Below are 20,288 nucleotides of genomic sequence, written 5' to 3'. Positions count from 1 at the left end.
AAATATTATTTACTACGTGTAATAGAAAACATTAATAACCTAATCACACACTTTATAAAAGCCATTTATTTACACTTTATATCATACCTATCAAAATATTCGTCTAGACTGCCAAAAGCAAATCTAAAAGATTGAATACATGCACTGAATCTTAAGAAATACGTACTAAGATAGCAAAAACACATATATTTCAACTGCAAACGATTCCGATCCATACTTTTCAACTAATTTATGGATATAAATCTGAGTTGGGATAACTCGAAAAAGTTTAATGAAATGGTTTTGAAAATGAAAATTCTAACTTATGGTTCGTAATTTGTAAAGTTTCAAGATACAGAAATATAGTAAAAATGTAGAAATCCTTTCAAATACAATGGATAAAATGCAATTTACTTTAAAATAATTACGCAGACGAGATTATTAAAATTAAATTGGTAACAATTATTATCCACGATGCTAGCAAATAAGATTAGCAAAACAATTTACATATACATCATTTATATAAAATCAATATTGTTTTATCAATATAAATTAGAAACATTGTTGCATTTACTAAGTGATTAACTAAACCGCTAGTTCTCTAGCCACATAATAATAACAATATAAATGTAAATGATATTGACATACTGAAAACAGCGTAGCTTTACACAGTTCGGATTGAGACAAAAAAAATCGAAAATTTATTAATTACATATACGACCTTACATTAAAATGGTTGTTTCATAATTACTAGATTTAATGAGTCAAGGCGGGTTACCATAATGTCTTATAGCAGTATTATTTCCAAAGTGGGAAAGTGATGGCGCTAGACGACCTATATAGCGCTGTCACTTATAAAGCTGAAGAGTTTGTTTGTTTGAACGCGCTAATCTCAGGGACTACTGGTCCGATTTGAAAAATTATTTCGTCGTTAGATGGCCCATGTATCGAGGAAGGCTTATAATATATCATCACGCTAAGACCAACAGGAGCGGAGCAATGCGGGTAAAACCGCGGGGCACAGCTAGTCATTAATGCATGTCGATTGCCAACGTTTTTATTTCTTCGAACTTTTGATTGAACACAATGAAGTAATCAAATAGTCTGATTGCAAGTTCTTGATGTGTTAATTCTTTGATTTCCTATTTCCTTTTATGCATTTCTTATCGCCCTTTATATTAGAAATATTATTACGTAGAGAAAGAAACGAATTTATTTGGTTGTTATAAGTCATATTATTTAATATCTACTCTTTTCATACATGCATACACTTTTGCGAATAATGTAATTTGCATAATCTTAGAAGTAACTTCGAAGTTAATATTAATATGTGATTAATTACACAAACAGTTTAACAGGTAATAAAAAAAAACCAAGACAACCACAATAAAAAGCTACACAATCTATTCATCTAAAACAGAATTAACTAAAATGTTGTTCTTAAGACAACCTCAATAAAAGCTGCACAGTCTATTCATATCAAACAAAATTTACTAAAATATAAACCCCACAAACATATTTTGAAATCAAAACAAACGTACACACATCCAATTTAACCCACATTGAGACGCGTGCGCACGGCGCGTGCATGCGGGTAGTTACAACTATTGTAACGTTATAATAACGTCATAATTGGTCAGCGCTTTGTGCGCGCCGCCCGTATTAGTACGGTGTTTGGTTTCAAATGCGTTTCTAAGCGTTTTAGATGCATAGATGCAAGCTTGCAATTATCTGTTGTTTAATTGTAATCCGTAGTTTCTCACTAGTAATAGGTACCATCTACTAGCAATTAAGATACACAACACACACTATACTAATTTAAACAAATAATTGGATTTGGAAGCAAAAACAATTCATTAGTTATTAGAAGAATAAAAGTTAATTATTAGCATAATTTAAAGTTTATTAGAAACGTTCGTATATTAACAGTATTTTAACAATCGAGTCGCAAAGCTATAAAATTAATTAGCTCAATAAAATAGTCGTTATAATTATGTTTAATTATTACACAATTAAACGAATCACCAGCTTGGTGTCTGCTAGACCAGCAATAAGTATCAAAATTATTAATCTTTGCAAGAAAAAACAACGAAATCCCACCTACAATCTACAATCACCAAAACACATCATCAATTATCATCCAAACCTAAACCGCAATTCAATTTCACCGCTCATAATTTAAAAAAAAAAGAACAAAATTATCAAAAACATCACGCAAAATATAATTTCAATATCACACCCGCATCTCCTAATTACCGCCCGACGCATCTGCCGATAAACAGATGGACAGATGGCCGGAATTGACCACAGCCTCACCTTACACATTGACGTTTAAATTTATCGAGAAATCCCATTGTTTTGCTAACGTTTCAACTTTTAATTTCAATAAAATATTTCTAGGGTTCCGTACGTAAAGGATAACGGGACCCTATTACTGAGACTTCGCTATTTCGGATGTCACCGGGCTGTATCTTATGAGCCGTAATATTTGGATAGTTGAAATTTTTACAGATGATGTATTTCTGTTGCCGCTATTATAAAAAAAAATATTGAAAAAACCGAGGTTAAGCAAAATTTATGCGATCATAAATTAGAAGGCCATTTCTTTCGCAGCTACCTACTCTTTAGCTTATACGGAACTCGTAGCGTCGCGAGTCCTGTTCACACTTGACCGATTTTTTTCGATACCAAAACCAATACTTTTAAATTTATGTTAACATCGTATTGTTTCGCTATTAACGTTAACGCCTTTTGTACGAGACATCTGCTGTGGTGATATTGCTTTTAATTAAGTTGTCTATCTATAAACACGCGCCCTTACATTGATTTCACGGGAAACAATAGCTTTTAATAAATAATCTATTGATATGAATCATCAAGCCTATGAGGGAAAAATTAATATTTTACCAAATTAACAAAAACCATCGAGATTAAACCTGAGCATATGTCGGAAATACCAAGAGTTTCGATAAGATACCATTTGCAAATTATTCACCCAAATTTTCTCTGTGGTTTTTTTTTTTTTTTTTTTTTTTTTGCAACCCCGGCAATGGAGCAGGCGACCCACTTGATGGTAGGTGATGGTCGCCGCCCATGACAGTTCACAACATTAGGGAACGTATTGCCGGTTTTTAGGTGGAAGATATTGCCGGTTTTTAGGTGAAAGAAAAATAAAGGTGTCAAACTCAAATATTAGCTAGATTTTTTATTAGTACTTTTGGATACATCTATACTAATATTATAAATCTGAAGAGTTTGTTTGTTTGTTTGTTTAAACACTCTAATCTCAGGAACTACTGGTTCGATTTGAAAAAATATTTCGGTGTTAGATAGACCATTTGTCGAGAAAGGCTGTAGGCTCATCACGTTAACACCAACAGGAGCGGAGCAATGCGGGTAAAAGCGCAGGGCACAACTAGTGATTAATATCCAGTTAAAGACGGCAAAAACTAAAGTCGTACGAGCACGTAGTAGTCAATCATAACATTAGCTCATCACTAGACATCGGATTATATGCATTTGCATATTTGCATATGCAAATGCATAAAACTCTCTAATTACGGCGTTAGTGCATATTTTAGCCTTTTTCCCCAATCGTGCATATTTCGTTAAGTATCGGGAGTTTTTAATGGTCGACTAACCTTTATTAGCCAATCAGAACGGTCAGCGAGTAAACAAACCCTATTTTGGCATGGTAAAATGGAGAAAAATTACAAAATGGGCTCCATTATAAGTAAATTTTGAGCCATTCAAAATAGGGCTAGATTACCCTTTCGGGACTAAAAACTTAAAACACGGGTTGTATTCCAAAAAAAATGTTGTGTGGCTTTATGAAACCACGGTAAAAGTCACACTATAGACATTTAACTAAAAATTATCGTATTTGTACGATAATTGTCGTACGTATCGTGCGTCACCCGACATGCGCTACACAGACCAAAAAGTTTGAGACGATGTAATAAAAGTTTCAACCTAAAAAGGGCTAGATTTAGCCTGGAAAGGTCTAATGTGGCAACACTGGGCTCGCGGATGACAAACGTCACAAATTTGCGCTCGAAAATTAGGTAAAAATGCTTAATTGTATATTGGAACAAAAACTATACTTAATTTCAAGAAAATTTCACTGTTTTTGTACTATCTTTGATTTAAATATATAAAATAATAAAGGTTTTTTGATTTTCTATTGTGCATATTTTAGGCATATCAGTCGTTTTTAGTGCATATTTCGGCCTTTTTTAGTGCATATTTGCATGCATATTTTGGCATTTTGTTAGTGCATATAATCCGATGTCTACTCATCACACACATCAATTTTATTTCACATTAAACTAACCACCCCTTCTTTACCGTTATATGCATTAAAAAACTGAAGAATCAATATCAGAACATATGTAAAGTTCAGTATGAGTTATCGTTGCAACAATCTAGATAAGAATCAACATATGTTTCATTTCGGCCTCAATTTATACATAATTAGAGCCTCTGCGAAATGCATGCGGTACAATTTTAGCACTAACTCTAACGCACTGTATAATTTTATGTATGATAATAATGTAGTGCGTAATGGTACCGAATTTTATAGGGGCAGTATAATTTCGATAGTAACTCAGGCCCCGGAACCACAGACACAATAGAAAATCAAAAACATCACGCAAAATAGTGTCTGGGACCGATCGGGCCGCTTGGGGCTCAATGGGTTAAATAAATTAAACATAAGTTACAATTTAATAATAAGTATTTAAGAAGTAAGATCCAATAATTGAAAAGAAAGAAAAAAGAAAAGAAACATTTATTTATCAAGGACAGCACAACACACACACATAAAACATAAAATTAATAACATAAAAAAAAGCAAAACAATTTTATTGAAGATTTTATTGAAGTGTGTCATACGATCCTGACAAAAAGGAGACAGCTCAGCATATGCTGCAACGTTCAGGAACGTTGCCAGCGCTGTTTTTCAGTGCCCCCCATTGATAATATGTACGTAGGTACCCCTTTTTTTTTTTTTTTTTTTTTTTTTTTTTATAGTGGGGAAATCTTCCAAAGATACCCACGGCCCCCGGGGAAGGAGCCGTGGGTTATGTCGGATTCTTACCGACTAAAACCCCACTGTGTTCCGTCGAGCCGCTTTAATGAGGGGGCCGCGGGTATTTGTTAGAATTCTTCCGCAACCCCCTCGGCGGCAGCCCATCTCCAGGCCAGGCGCAAGCCAAGAACAGGAGAGGTGATTTGCCTGCTCTTCCCTCCCGTTGGCGGCATGAGCGGGACACGTCTCAAGTCGCCTCACCGCACCGGACGATGGATTACATTCCCCGTTCCACCGCCCGGCGCCCTTCGTCAAGGAGGCACGTTGCGACCGTGTAAAGCGGCCGCAACACGGCGACGACGCCCAATAAGACGTCTGCGCCGGATCGGGTCCGCGTGAGGATCCCTCTCGCGCACCCGCTCTGCCTCCTCTTTCTGCGAGATCACACTCTCCGAGAATGCGATCACCGCACGCCAGGATCTGTCGCCATCCACCATTGCGCGAACAACGGAGGGTAGAGAGAGATCCGGCCCGATTATCGCGACTAAGCGAGCACGGGGCTCGGCCCACGCGGGGCACACGGCAAGGGTGTGATCAGCCGTGTCCTCCGGGCAGGCACACCAGTGGCAGACCATGCTGGGTTCCCTCCTCGCGACTTTACACAGGTACCGCCCGAAGCAGCCGTGCCCGGACAGTATCTGCGTAAGGCGGAAGGTTATGGCCCCGTGCCGCCTGTCGCACCACTCTTGGAGGACTGGACGTATGGCCGCAACCGTCCTCTCACCCGCGCTGGGCTCCTCGAGCCGGCGTTCCCACTCCCGGAACCGCCGCTCGACAGCCTCGGCCCTCCACTCCTCTACTTCCTCGTAGGAAGGATTCACCCCATGTGACCTAGACGCCGAGACGCGGCGATACACGTCCGCTAGCATCTCGGCGTCCAGATCCCATGGCGGCGTTCCGGCCATTACGCAGGCAGCCTCGAAAGACACCGTGCGGTATGCCCTAACTACCCTGAGCGCCATGACCCGCTGCGGCCTCCGCAAGAGGGGTCTGGTACGGGCGCTCAGGGTGTCTGCCCAGATGGGGGCCCCGTAGAGGGCCATGGAGCGGATTACGCCAGTGTATAGCCGGCGACACCCACCCCCAGCACCTCTAAGGTTTGGCAGCAAACTTCCCAGTGCTCCGGCCGCCCCTACAAGACGGGGGGCGAGGCGACGGAAGTGCTCCGTAAACCTCCATCGGCTATCCAACACGATGCCTAGGTATCTCATGGTGGTGGTGACCCTGATCGCTACCCCATCCACCCGGATCTCTGAGCCTGCGCTATGCAGCCTCCGGCGACCGGGAAAGAAGATGGCTTCGGATTTCTCCAGCGCCACCCGTAGTCCCAACCGCCGGATGCGGCACACCACCTGCTCAACTCCCGTGGTAGCTAATAAAGCTGCCTCCTCATATGTAGCCCCACGCGCAGTCACCAGAGTATCGTCGGCGTAACAAGTTACGCCAACACCTGGGAGGTTAGTGGCGCGCAGGACCCAGTCGTACCCGATGTTCCACAGAAGAGGCCCGAGGACCGACCCCTGTGGGACACCGCACGACATTTCCCTCTCACTCCATCCATCGCGGGTTGAATAGGCAACAGTCCTATCTGATAGGTATGACCGCAGCAGTCGCACCATGTAGCCCGGCACGCGATGATAGTGGAGAGCTTGCAGGATACTGCCCCACGGTAGGGTATTAAACGCGTTGGCGATGTCCAAAGACACCGCCAGGAGGACTTCTCCACTAGCGGCCGCATCTTCTGCGGTGGCTCTCACGCGAGATATCGCGTCGAGTGTTGACCGACCACGGCGAAAGCCGAACTGGTTCCCGCTGAGGTCTGGTCCCACTCCCTCCAAATGGTTGACGAGGCGAGCTGCGAAAACGCGCTCAAAAAGCTTGCTCACCTCGTCAAGCAATACAATAGGCCTGTACGCTGAGGGCGAATCGCGCGGGCGCCCCTCCTTTCTTAACAGGACCAAATTCCCTGTCTTCCACCTACGGGGAAATTGGCCCCGCTCAAGGCAAGCCGAAAACAACCGCTCCACACGGGGCCCGAGGGCTTCCAACGCTAGCACCCACGCTCGACCAGGTACCCCGTCAGGTCCAGGAGCAGTGTTTTTCCCTTTAAGCCGCGTAACTGCCGCCTCCAACTCCTCATGGGTAACGGCAGGGATTTCTTCTGCAAGCTCCTCCTGTGACGCAGGTGTCGCCGCCATCGGCGGAGGAGAGTATCTTCCTCGGTCCGGGAACAGAGACACCACAACCTGTTCTAGCAGACGGGGCTCGAGAGACTGAGACAGGGGCGGAGCCCACGGGCGGAGCTTCTGCCTCACCCGTTTATACGGCCGACCCCACGGCACCCGGTTCAGACCCTCGAGCATCTCTTCCCATGCTCTATCCTTGGCGCTGCTGATTGCCTCTTGCAGAGAGGTAACGCACTCCCTGTAGGAGGCATACAGTTGCGCTTCCTCCACTTCATCCCGTCCACTCCGGCGCCGGTGCCTGGTGTACGCCCGCCTCGCAGCCACGCAGGATGCGCGCAGCTGGGCAATTTCGGCGGACCACCAATACATCGGTCTTCTGCGCGGATTCGAGCGAACTCTACTCATGGCCGCATCACACACCTGCGCCATGGCATCAGCCATCCACGCTGCATCGTCCTCTACTGTTGTTGCGATCCGCGGTGCAGGGATCCATGCCTGAACTATGGCAGCCTCAATTAGGAGTTCCTTATCGAGACTACGAATCGACCAACGCGGACGTCCACCATTTAGGGAAGGCTCACCGCGAAACGCGGATGGCGCAGAGACGCTGAAGCGGATGTATCTGTGGTCCGACAGCGTTTCCACATCAGTAACAACCCTCCAGTCAGTAATTCGCCTTGCAAGGGGGGGGCTAGCGAAGGTGATGTCGACGATGGAGCCCCCTCTTTGCCGCACGCAGGTAAGCTCACTCCCGCGATTTACGACCGAGAGATCAGCCGCGACCGCCCACTCCTGCAGCACCGCACCCCGCGCATTTCTCACCGATGATCCCCATGCCATTGATTTGGCATTGAAATCTCCGGCCAGAAGCACGGGCTGCGAAGGAGCTAGGTCAATCAGTTCCCCCAGATCTGCCAAGAACCGCTCGAATTCATCCAGGCCACGGTTGGGAGAGAAGTAGACCCCGATCACTGTGTTACCCTTGATCGAGGCCGAGACACAACCCCGCCGCCGGACTACCCTTTCCATTACTGTGCCGCCCTGCGTTACGAGCGTCACCAGTCCATCCAAGTCAGCCGCCCAGTTGTCCCGGGACGGTACGAAATAGGGCTCAGCCACCACCGCCACATCTATCTGCCACTCCGCCAGACTCTGGAGCAAAAGATCCTGGGCTCCGGCGCAGTGGTTGATATTGCCTTGGAGGAAATGGAGTAGAGCCATTACTGCGTTTCCATTTCGCTAACCATCACATTCGCCTCGACGGGCGCGGGACAAGGACACGGCGCGGTACCTGGACCATCGCGTCCCCGATTTCCTCTTTTCCGCTTGGGAGCCTTGCAAGCTGGGCCCCCGAGCCGATGGCCTGCCGGTAGCTTGGCCTCGGAGCATAGAACGCAGCGAGCGGCGGAGGCAGAACATTCCCCGGCCTTGTGGCCTGTTTCTCCACATCGGAAACAGACGTTGCTCCTATCTACGAGCGAATTGCACTCGGCTCTTACGTGCCCCACCTCTAGGCAGCGGAAGCAACGCTGTGGCTTCACCTTGCCAAGCGTGACACTTGCAGAGATCCACCCTACTTGGATACGGCCTACCTGTGCCACCTTCTTTGCCGCGGCTATCGGGCAGCTCACCCAGGCTGAAGTCGAGCCGCGAGAGCCCACGCGCAGTCCACTACACTTAACGTGTTCTGTAGGGCATTCTCCTGCCCGAGAAATCGCAGCCACGACATCTTCAACAGCCGCCGAGTCGTCCAAGCCGATGATGTGCACTTCAGCGCATTTCACCGGCCTGGAAACCTTGACGGTGCCTTCGTCCCAAATCTCCCGCAGCTTTGCAGCGAGAGCATCTGCCTCCTTCGAGCTTGCGGCACCAGGGACTTCTAAGATCCTTGCCCCAGTCGCGGCACGCTTGAACCGCAGCGCACCTACACCGATTTCCGCCAAATCAATCTTTTGGCGTGATCCAGCCATTATAGAGGCATAGGTGACGCCTTGCTCCACTGCGCCTGGCTGCAGAGCAATAACGACAGCCGAGGACGAAGGATTGCGCAACCTCTGCGCCCTCGAGCGCACTCGCGCCGGCCCCTTTTTCTTTTTCGCCTTGCCCTTCTTTCCGACGACCGTCCATTCCTGCTCCAGCCGTGGCTGGAACTGGGGAGCAGAAGAAGTGGTGGGCACAGCCTTGTCAGCTGGCTTGGTCTTTTCCGGCTGCCGTGCAGCCTTCCCCTTGCCCTTCCCCTTGGCTTTTGCAGCTGGACCCGGTTTTGCAGGCTGCGCAGCAGGCTGTTCCGGTTTTCTCGCCTTTGCTGGAGCAGCACCTTTCGCTGGTGCCCCATTAGGGGGCTTTGGCGGCGGTAGAGGAGGAAAGTCCTCGGTTGGGGCTTGCCCAACCGCCATTCCCTCAACCCTGCCATCCCCCGCCAATGGGGGCCTTACACACCTTTTTGGAGGCAACTCCAACGCTTCTAACCGGGCGTCCACCATTCCCCCGACCTGCCGCAAAATCTCCGCGGTCAGATCAGAGTCCACTCGCGTTTGCATGGGCTGTGCGGTCCCTATGATAGCCCTAAGCTCTCCCATCTCTTTTCGGAGGCCCGCGATTTCCGCCTGTAACTGGGTGTTCGCAGCTTGCAGCTGCCGCGTCTCCTCTGATGCAGTACGCTGTGCAAGAAGCACCGCCGCTTCTTGAATGGTGTCCGAGGCTTCCTTGAGGGAACGTTTGAATGCCACCCTTAGGTTTGTCGATTTTGCACGCACCTGCTCGATGGCATCCAGGCTCTCCTCTATACGGCGTTGGAGGGCCGCGGCAGAATCGTCGGCAAGACGTCCGTCCCCAGTTTCTCCAGCGCGGGAGGTACCGGCTCGAGAGGCTCGGGTGACCTGCGTTTCCTCGCTAGCCTCGAGCTCCGATTCCCTCCGTACGCGCGACAAGGCCTTCCTAGCGGCTGTCATGTCCGCTAAGGTCTTTCTTGCAGAGGCTGTACCTGCACAGAACCCCGCTGCTGCAGCCCCTCGCCCTTTGCCCCTTTTCGAGGCTTTCTTGGCCTGCCGCGTTCGGCCTTCTTCCGTGGAGGAGCCTGAGCAGCTCGCTCCAGAGGACCGCTTTCGCTTGGCCCACAGTCTATCCTCCTCATATGACTGGACCGTCATGAGACTATCTACGGACGTTGCCGTGGACAGCCCACTGGGTCCAGTCTTCCTCCTTCTGGTTTCAACACGCCCCGTTTGGGTGCGCGCCTCCACCCCACGTTCCGTTTCGCTAAGCTTATCGGTCTCCGTTAGTCGTTTGCCAGTGGTCAGTTTCTCAGTAGCATTAGGGCCTGATGCATCACCCATATGGCGGCCAGTGCCCCCTCCAGAATACGATGGGGCTGACGGTACTGTCCCGTCGGGACAGTCCCGTGAGGGATTCTCCACACTCGAAGCGAGGTGGTACCCTCCTGGAGTAGTTTTAGTTTTATTGACCTCCATTTTTGCTTTTTTTTGTTAACCAGGGGGCGCTCCCCTGAGACATCTCTATCTGCCGGATTCCCACCGACCATTCATCCTCTCGCCGAGTGTCACTGACTTAGGATTGGGGTAATTTTTATAGGGGTTGTCTTCCCCGCAGTCCCGAAGAACTCCCGGCCCTGTCTGCCATCCTGCGAGCAAAAGCTCCGCTGGCCCCTTTGAGCCACAGACACGCGCCAAAGCGCCATGCATCTCCTATTTACTCTTCTAATAAGAGAGGTACAGAGAGCAACCAGCTCGGTCCATATTCGCTTCACTCAAGGTGCTGGCTTGCACCCCAAGCTACTGAGCCCCTCCGCCACGACAAGGCTTGGACCACGGGGGGGTACGTAGGTACCCCTGACAAATCTACATCATATTTGAAGCATACGTGCCAATTAATTAATTTTGTAGGAAACAAAATTAACAATCAACACCAAATTAAACTACGACTTTAAATGAAGTTTATACCATTTTATCCCTATTTTTCCCTAAAACGAATAACAAATTGATAACAATACGTCTGGCCTATGTAAAAATAGTATACAGGAAAATTATACAAGGACATTTGAAAAGATAATACAATTGCGGTTGCTAATACGAACAAATAGCTGCTTTTTATCAAATTGAATGGACTTATTAATAAAAGTCGACTCCAATGATGTAACATAAAATGCATAATATTCCAATGTAAAGGCAAGTATTTTAGGGGGAGAATGTTTAACAAATGTTGGGGTGTTTTTTTGCGAAATGCGAATCATTTTAAAATACGCAACTGTTGCATTATCGTTTAAATTATATTACACTAGCTGTGCCGCGCGGTTTCACCCGCGTGGCTCCGCTCCTGGTGGTCTTAGCGTGATAATATACCTATGTATAATATATTTACTCGTGGACAATGTAGCTTTCGAATGGTGAAAGAATTTTTAAAATCGGTCCAGTAGTTTATAAGCTTATTCATTACAATCAAACAAACAAAGTTTTCCTCTGTATAATATTAGTGTAGACTAGCAATCCGCCCGCGACTACGACCGCTTTGTATAAAACTCTCCTCAAGATCAACTCTATCTGTTAAAAAAAAAATCGAAATCTGTTGCGTAATTTTAAAGATTTAAGCAGACTTCAGACTTCGGAAAGCGACTTTGTTTTATACTACCTATACCTATAGTGAAGTCGATAACGTATTTCACGTAGATAAATCGAATACATTAATTAGCCCGGTTTAGTTTATAATAAGAAGGTAATGACGTCAGAAACTAAAAAAATAAAATTTCCAAAAGACAAAGACAACTTTAAACTGACGCACGTAAACTAATTTTCATACAATCACACATTACCTATTAATACCTACGTTCATTATTACTAGTTCAATCAATATTTTAACAAAAAGTAGTTTATTAACCGACTTCAAAAAAAAGGAGGAGGTTATCAATTCGGCCGGTATATTTTTTTTTGAATGTATGTACGCCGATTACTCCGAGGTTTCTGAACCGATTTACGTGATTCTTTTTTTGTTCGATGCGGGATGGTGTCGAATTGGTCCCATAAAAATTTTATTTGGATAGGCCCAGTAGTTTTTATTTTATGAGCATTTTTGTCTGTACTCGATGACTAAATTGAATTGTAGCAAGTAACTTTGATTCACTTCCCGGTAACCGATTGAGGTGAAATTTCGTATATAAGTATGTAAATTGGATAGCTATGAAACATTATCATGACATAGAGCTGATTTGATGATGGAATCGGAAGGTGGCCATAGGAACTCAGTAATATATTGACTCAACTTTATCGAATTTGGGCTCGTTTGATTCGTGTTGAAAAATACATTTCCTTAATTCCTGAATCTTCCCACCTACAATATTATACTAAAAAGCATTGCTTCCATAGAATTATATCGCTTAGGAACCACAGAACAGTTCTTTGGCATATACCTATTATGAAAAATTAAAATGTAAAGTTGATATGATGCTTAAAGAGCAAGTACATGGTCTTCTCTGTAGTAACTGTATGATGCATTTTGATAATTGAAAATGGCTTCTAAAGGAATACTTAGCCTTAGAAGTTCCGTTGAATGAATGTTGTTGTTGAATGAATGACAAGTTCATAATTATCATTATCAGTTACAAGACATTATATCGAGTAGAATTATCAGGTACAAAACATTTGTAACAACTAGTACCAAAAGCTATTAAAAAAAGACGTGTGGCACTCGGGGACTGCCGCGGTAAAGCTATTGCATAGTAAGCCTTCAAGACACACCTCCGCCCGTCGGAGTGGGGAGCGTGAGGTTTTTCGTTACGGAATTTCTCGATTCGGTCCCCGCGCTCAAGGCCCGCGATAGAAGCTATGCAATAGCTATGCAAGCTTAAAAGTCGCCCAATTTTTTTAACAAACCGAATTTTACCGCAATAAGCCACGTTAAGACCAACTATTAGCGGTCGCATGTCGCATAACAATGTTCCCACTGCAATACACCAGATCATTTGTCACTTTGCTATCTACGGGAACGCTTAGGGAATCGGGAATGTAATTCTTTTAATGGGTAAGCTGAAGCGGTTTAGATGCGACAAAATAATGCTAAAGTTCTTTAAAAATACATGGTAATTTTAACTGGGTTCAAAATAAATCTTTATCTTAAACAAATGGTAGATTTTAATTTTAACTGGGTTTTAATGAAACTTTATTTTAGAAAATAGACAGTTTAAAACTTAGACTAATCACTATGGAGAAATTTGGTAGTGCATCCATTAATATATGTATTTAAAAATCAGACGAAATAACAGAAGATTTAAAATACAAATAGGTAAATATTTGTTTAAGAGAAAATACGCTAAACTACACTTATCGTAATTTAAATAGCATTAAAATTTATATTTTATATCCACATAAAATCGCTGTAACTTTTAACAGCAACCCCACATTAAATAGATCAAGAGGGTTGGGGCGACAAGCATAGTATTGCTCGCATTATGTCTCTTAGTTTACCGTTATTCCATGATTAATCGATAAAACCGCAAAACCAACGAAACTATTGTATTATATGTTCAATATATTATAATTACACGCTATACAATGCACGTGATTAATTGTTAAAATATGTCAATGAATTGATTTGTGACTCGTAAATCCGACAATTATTGTTAACAGTTTTTTATGCTATAAAATTCTAGGGTTGCAGTGTTTGTAAACTCTTTCCAAACGGATTGGCCGATTCTTATGAAAACTTAACCTAAATTGTAACTAATTGTTTTACTTTTTAGTGATAAGGTGCTCTGGCCCGAATAACGTTTACCAGATATTTAAAAATACGATTCATTATTTGCGATACAACTTCTTACAAATCGTAGTTTGCTATCTTCAAAACTATAAACAAAATTTAAATACATAGGTACATCTTAAAATATCTACGTGTCAGACAGCTATGATATACAGTGGCATATTTTATTTGAGTGTCAAAAATATTTGTTCCGAGTATATTATAGTAGACAGTTAATAAAATACATATATGTATTATAACATTCATTATTTAATCAGAGTGCATTTTATTTGCACAAGGCACTACATTGAGGTAGGATCGCTGTTTGTTCTATATACTCACCTGAATAAACAATTAAACAGTAATTAATTTTAATCGCCTGTATTTAAAGTCTGGTTTTATCGCAAAATAACAATTAGTATGCCTTATATTTTTTCCATCTATACATATAATAAATCTGTAGAAGGGTCAATTCTGTACATTGAAAATATTGAAAAAATAAATACCAGGGGGTGTTACTGGATCGATCGATACCAAACCCAAATATGTGATTAAAAAATTTTTTGTCTGTCTGTCTGTATGTTCAGGCATCACGTGAAAACTAACGGTTCGATTTCGATGAAACTTGGTATAATTATGCCTTATTATCCTGGGCGTAAAATAGGATACATTTTATCCTGGAAAAATACGTAGAAAAAAATTAATCTTAATTTTTCAATTTTATCCATAGACGTTGTTCTGTAGAACCGCGAACACACGTTGCGTATTATTATTATAGGCCTAGCCGTATTTGGGTCCAATAGATATTTATAAGATGTCATTGTCAGAGTTACTCAAAATGGAGAAATAAACCATCCACGTGAAGACCGACATCCGCGCGGACGGAGTCGCGGGCGGAAGCTAGTTTTAAATAAAATGGAAAAAATATTTGAGTATTCTTCAGCTCATTGCTTTGTTACTTCGAATAGAAGTAAAGTATTCTATCCTGCAACCAACTAAAGATTTTGCGTTTTAAGGTTTCTAGTCCACAGTTATCAATGTTTTCTTTTCACAAATAGACACACAAATTAGATCGATCGCATAAACAGTTCTTCATAAATCAAAAAACTCGTAGTTTATTTAAACCAGTTTCAACACGCTTCATGAATGATTTGCACTTGGACTACAATACTATTATTACTGGCCCATATTTCTTGAAATAACTACCACATCCTGGTTAAAAACCAACTTTATTTACTTGTGATAAGGTTGAAATTTATCCGTTTATATTACGTTTGATTATATGTCAAGGCTCGTTCGGAAATGCGTTGAGAAAATTACTAGGAACGTACTCTGTAATTTCCTACTTATGTCATGGTCCGGGAGCCAGAAGCAGATATTATGACCAAGTTCCTCTCAAGCGGTAATTAGTAAAATGCATCAAAGTATAGTATTATGAAGCCTCGTGAACGTCAGCTGGAGCTCGGTTGGGGGGATGAGCGGTTGTAGCCTCCCACGCACGTAAGAAAAAAAAGTATATTCATTCATTTCCTCTCAGCTAAAAATTTGTCAAATTGTAGCTAACCCAATATCTCAACGAAAAATAATAATCAGCTGGTTACAGCATGGTGTATTATACGTCAGCTGGTGTCTCGAATATAATGAGACATTAACAAAATCATCGAGATACGTGGAATTCCATCAACATAAGTCCCCGTAAAAGATAAGTAATAACTTTATTAATTATATATTATACTATTATTTTTTTAATAATTATAGTTAACTAATGTTTTTAGTGGGTTATTTCATATTTGTTACACTTTTAGGTAGTTATGTGAATTTGATGATATGATAGTTATTTTTAAATGCAGTTTATAATATTTGTAAAAACATGTTTACCGATGTGGCTGAATGTACGTAGTACCCCGATCATGCGCACAACTAACCACCTCCAAGTACCTTATTACTGTCTATATTATGCTAGCGTGTGTTGCTTGAATTTTTAAAAATAACGATAATAATTAAAGATACGTCATTTCATCTCAGATGAAAATTTGTGAGCTGATTGTTAATATACTGATGCGATAAATAAAAAAAATCAGCTAGCAATAATTCGAGGAAAACCTAGTCAGTTGATGCATATAAATTGGCAATAGATGCTTCTGTCTAACTCCTATGTAATAACTTTCAAAGTATCAGCTGACGGTTTTTCCACCAAGATACAGCCAGCTGACCTATATATATATCCACAGTTACATATAAGCTATCATCAGGTAAATTTTTGTTTGAGAGGAAATCACGGAAAATAATTTTATTTTTTTCATGTTCGAGACACCAGCTGACGTATAATACACCATGTTGTAACCAGCTGATTATTTTTTTTCGTTTAGATATTGGGTTAGCTACAATTTGACAAATTTTTAGCTGAGAGGAAATGAATGAATGTATTTTTTTTTCCTACGTGCGTGGGAGGCTACTACCGCTCACCCCCCCAACCGAGCGCCAGCTGACGTTCACGAGGCTTTATAATACTATACTCTGATGCGTCTGACGAATTATCTCTTGAGAGGAAATAATGAACCAAATTTGCACCTGGCTCCCTAACCATCATGGCGGAATATAAAATTTTTAGCACGAGACTCTGTGTATTATCACGTATTATTTAGGTATGTTTTCAACATCCCCGTTTGTGGTTTTGTTGAACTTTAAAGTAAATAATAACGAGTCAAACGAAGCGATTTATGGTCAAAGTATTGTTTAATTAATTAATTTATATTAATATTATAAAGCTGAAGAGTTTGTTTGTTTGTTTGAACGTGCTAATCTACTACTGGTCCGATTTGAAAAATTCTTTCGGTGTTAGATAGCCCATTTATCGAGGAAGGCTATACATATATCATTATATATAGGCTATATATCATTACGCTAAGACCAACAGGAGCGGAGCAATGAGGATAAAACCGCAGGGCACAGCTTTTTTAAAATAAATGTCATATAATAGTGTTAAGTTTACTTAATGTAGCGGATTCGGCGAATAATAAAGGATGCGGAAAATACAAGTAGGTAATAACCGATAAAACCACATACTATGTAAGTATTTAATTAAAGGATATTTTTAGTACATTACAATTTCCGTTAATTTGTTTAAATCTATACCTATTGATCCATACGTTAAGGTCTATTGTAGGTTTTATTCATTAATTAAATCTCTATTTATCTCAAACAATCATAAATTACTATGTACGTCTAAACCCTATACAACAATGACCATACATAACTATGAATGGGATAACTATATATGGAGTAACTCCATTGTTACACACTACATTATTTACATCCATTCCCCAAACTTACACTAACCCAACTTAATTTTCACTCGCCTTCCAAATAACAAAGGTCGTCAAAACATCATAAACAGTGAAACAATCGCATATACATAATTGATCACAATTTAACAATACAACACATAGCTATGGTCTACAAGTAGCAAGCAAAGGAATGTTTGGGCGCGTTTTAATAAAAAATGAGACACTCAAACGGAAGAGGCTGCCAATAAAATACATGGTATGTGAGGGGATAGCAATGGGGTTCATTTTGGATACTGGGTGATACACACTACGCAGTTTTTTTTTATTTTCTTATTTATTATCATCTGCGATCAGTCAACGGACTATGAGCAGATATTTGGACAGAATAATTTTGCAGTTTAAGAATTAGAGCCAGTGCCCTAATTCCCCTTACTAATGTAGCTCAACATTTACAATTAGCTCTTTTCAGACGATTCATGGGCTTTAGTTTAAGCAAATGTTGGTATTAGCAAAAACACTACGCAGTTTCTTAAACATTTTTACTTGCTTAGAATATGCTGAAAATCCATCGACAATCGTCGCACAAAATTTTTCAAGATTTGTAACAAGAGCATTAAATCTATACTAATATGATAAAGCTGAAGAATTTGTTTGTTTGAACGCGCTAATCTCAGGAACTACTGGTCCGATTTGAAAAATTATTTCGGTGTTGGATAGCCCATTTATCGAAGGCTAAATAAAGCCTTTTATCATCATGCTAAGACTAACACAAGCGGTGGAGCGCAATTAGTAAAATATACAGCGGAACATAGAACTTCCTATTTAGAAAGTCAGTTAAAACAACGAATCGGAACTTAAATATAAACGGTATTAGAAAAGTAGATACATATGTTTGCAGTCTACATAATATAGGTATCATATTTAGTAAATTCTCTGAAACCAAATGACGTAGAGTCTAGTCTTTTAGGGGTCACTACTCTTACTATTTGACGCACAAAGTACCCACACTTTAAATGAACAAAAAACTATCTATTACCACAAATTTAGAACACAACAGACTAGATTACAACGTAGTACCTACGTAATTTCAATTGTTTCTTGGTGACGTACTGTAGCAATTGTACTTACGTAGATTCTAATATATTTATTTGGGGTCAGTGCTCCGTCATTTTCTGTTTATTTTGTCTATTGGCACTTGTATATTATGGCTAACTGCCACATTCCGATCCAACACTTATGATATAAAAATGACGCATTGCTAGTTAGTATCAAAAGATTACAACCGTAAAATTAAAGGTACACCAGTAATTAAGGCAAAATACATCAATAACATTTACCACTATACGTATAAAGGAAGGAGAGCAGTGGTGGCTCAGGACTCAGGCCTCGGACTTCGAATCGATAAGTCCGTGGTTCGAGAGGAAATAAATTGATTTTTCAATATATATATCTGCGCATGTTGTAACAGCACCACTGCTCGAACGGTGAAGGAAAACATCGTGAGGAAACCGACATGTCAAAGAATTAAAAAGTTCGACGACATGTGTCATCCGCCAACACGCACTTGGACAGCGTGGTGGATTATGGCCTGTACCCTCATAGGAGGCCCATGTCCCAGCAGTGGGATCGTATATGGGCTAATGATGATGTATTTAGGAAAAAGCCTTAAATCCTGAAACAGATAGTTACTGTATCCGTTTGCCTAATTGTAAGATAAATTCTATAATGTGTTTGGCTGTGTTTTTTTTTGGCAATAAATTTCTTTTCTTTCTTTCTTTCTTTCTTACCTATTACATTTTTCAGATTAATTTTTGTGTTGTCTTTCGAATACATAACCTACTTGTCACATCCAAAATTTTCTATTAATGTATTAAACATTTCTCAAATAAACTGATCAAGAAAATATTCCCGCACAGTGGGTACCAAACTTGAGGGAGACCCCAAGAACAAAACACGCAATGTTCTTTTTAACATAACGCGCAATCTTGGCCGTAACGTTGTTTTGAATCTCACCAGAATTGCATCCGAACCTTTATCCCGGTTTTAGTTTAAATAACAAAAACAAAAGGGTATCCCTAATCGAGAAATCATTTCGAATGCGGGAGGTTGCACAAATTGTTGTTAAGGTTGTGTTGTTTGTTTTTATATGTATTGGTATATTTAACGAATGACCAATTCATATAGATCGAACAAATTGAAGAAATTCAACGTCTAAAGGGCTGAAGTAGTGAAGTTTTGCTCTTGAGCACAACTACTACATTTATTAGTAGTAACAGTGACGTATATATATCTACCTATACGGTATACCTACTTACATGAAAAATAATCTTTTTTTCTGTAGGTAGGTATGTCTTTTATAGCTTCGGAAAGTATGCATTTGAACAAGATCTTCAGAAAAGTATTATACACGAACCCACAGAGGTTTCCGAGTTGGTACGACCAATCGTCGACAATCGTGACAGACAAGTGAAACTTCTTTACATAACTAGTACCTTATAAACAAACAAATCAATACACCATCGCTCCTCTACACTTCTTGCACAGGCAAAGCCTTTGTCTCAATTAGTCCATTCATTTAGCGCCAAAGAGGATCGCTCGAATCTTTTAATAGAGCACTCGAAACAATAAAAGCTACAAGTGCGATGTAATGAAGCAAACTCCTCCGGACACAATTAATTGTGCCAACTTCCCGTCTAGACGCACTCGGGCTTGCTCGTTTGTTCGAGGGCATCTTGAGTAGGTACGCAAATGTTTTAACTAAGTGGACACTGGCAGTTTCGTGATTTGTCAAAATTAACTATTTTACTTGAACATTTTCGAGTAAACACTCGAGGTTGTTGAGTTGAGTCGATTGAGTTGGAATAGGAAGGGGTAACACGGGACCTTAAATGTCAAACGTTTTATAATAGCTTTTCACGTTTTAACTAGGTACCTATGTTTTATAAGTAGGTAGGTAGGCACATGAACTGTAGTTACCTAGAAAGATATTTCATGACATAAAAT

This window comes from Colias croceus, chromosome 9, assembly GCF_905220415.1.
Source record: "Colias croceus chromosome 9, ilColCroc2.1".
Classification (NCBI taxonomy): domain Eukaryota; kingdom Metazoa; phylum Arthropoda; class Insecta; order Lepidoptera; family Pieridae; genus Colias; species Colias croceus.
The sequence above is the reverse complement of the archived record's forward strand: the minus strand, read 5'-3'. Positions refer to the sequence as shown.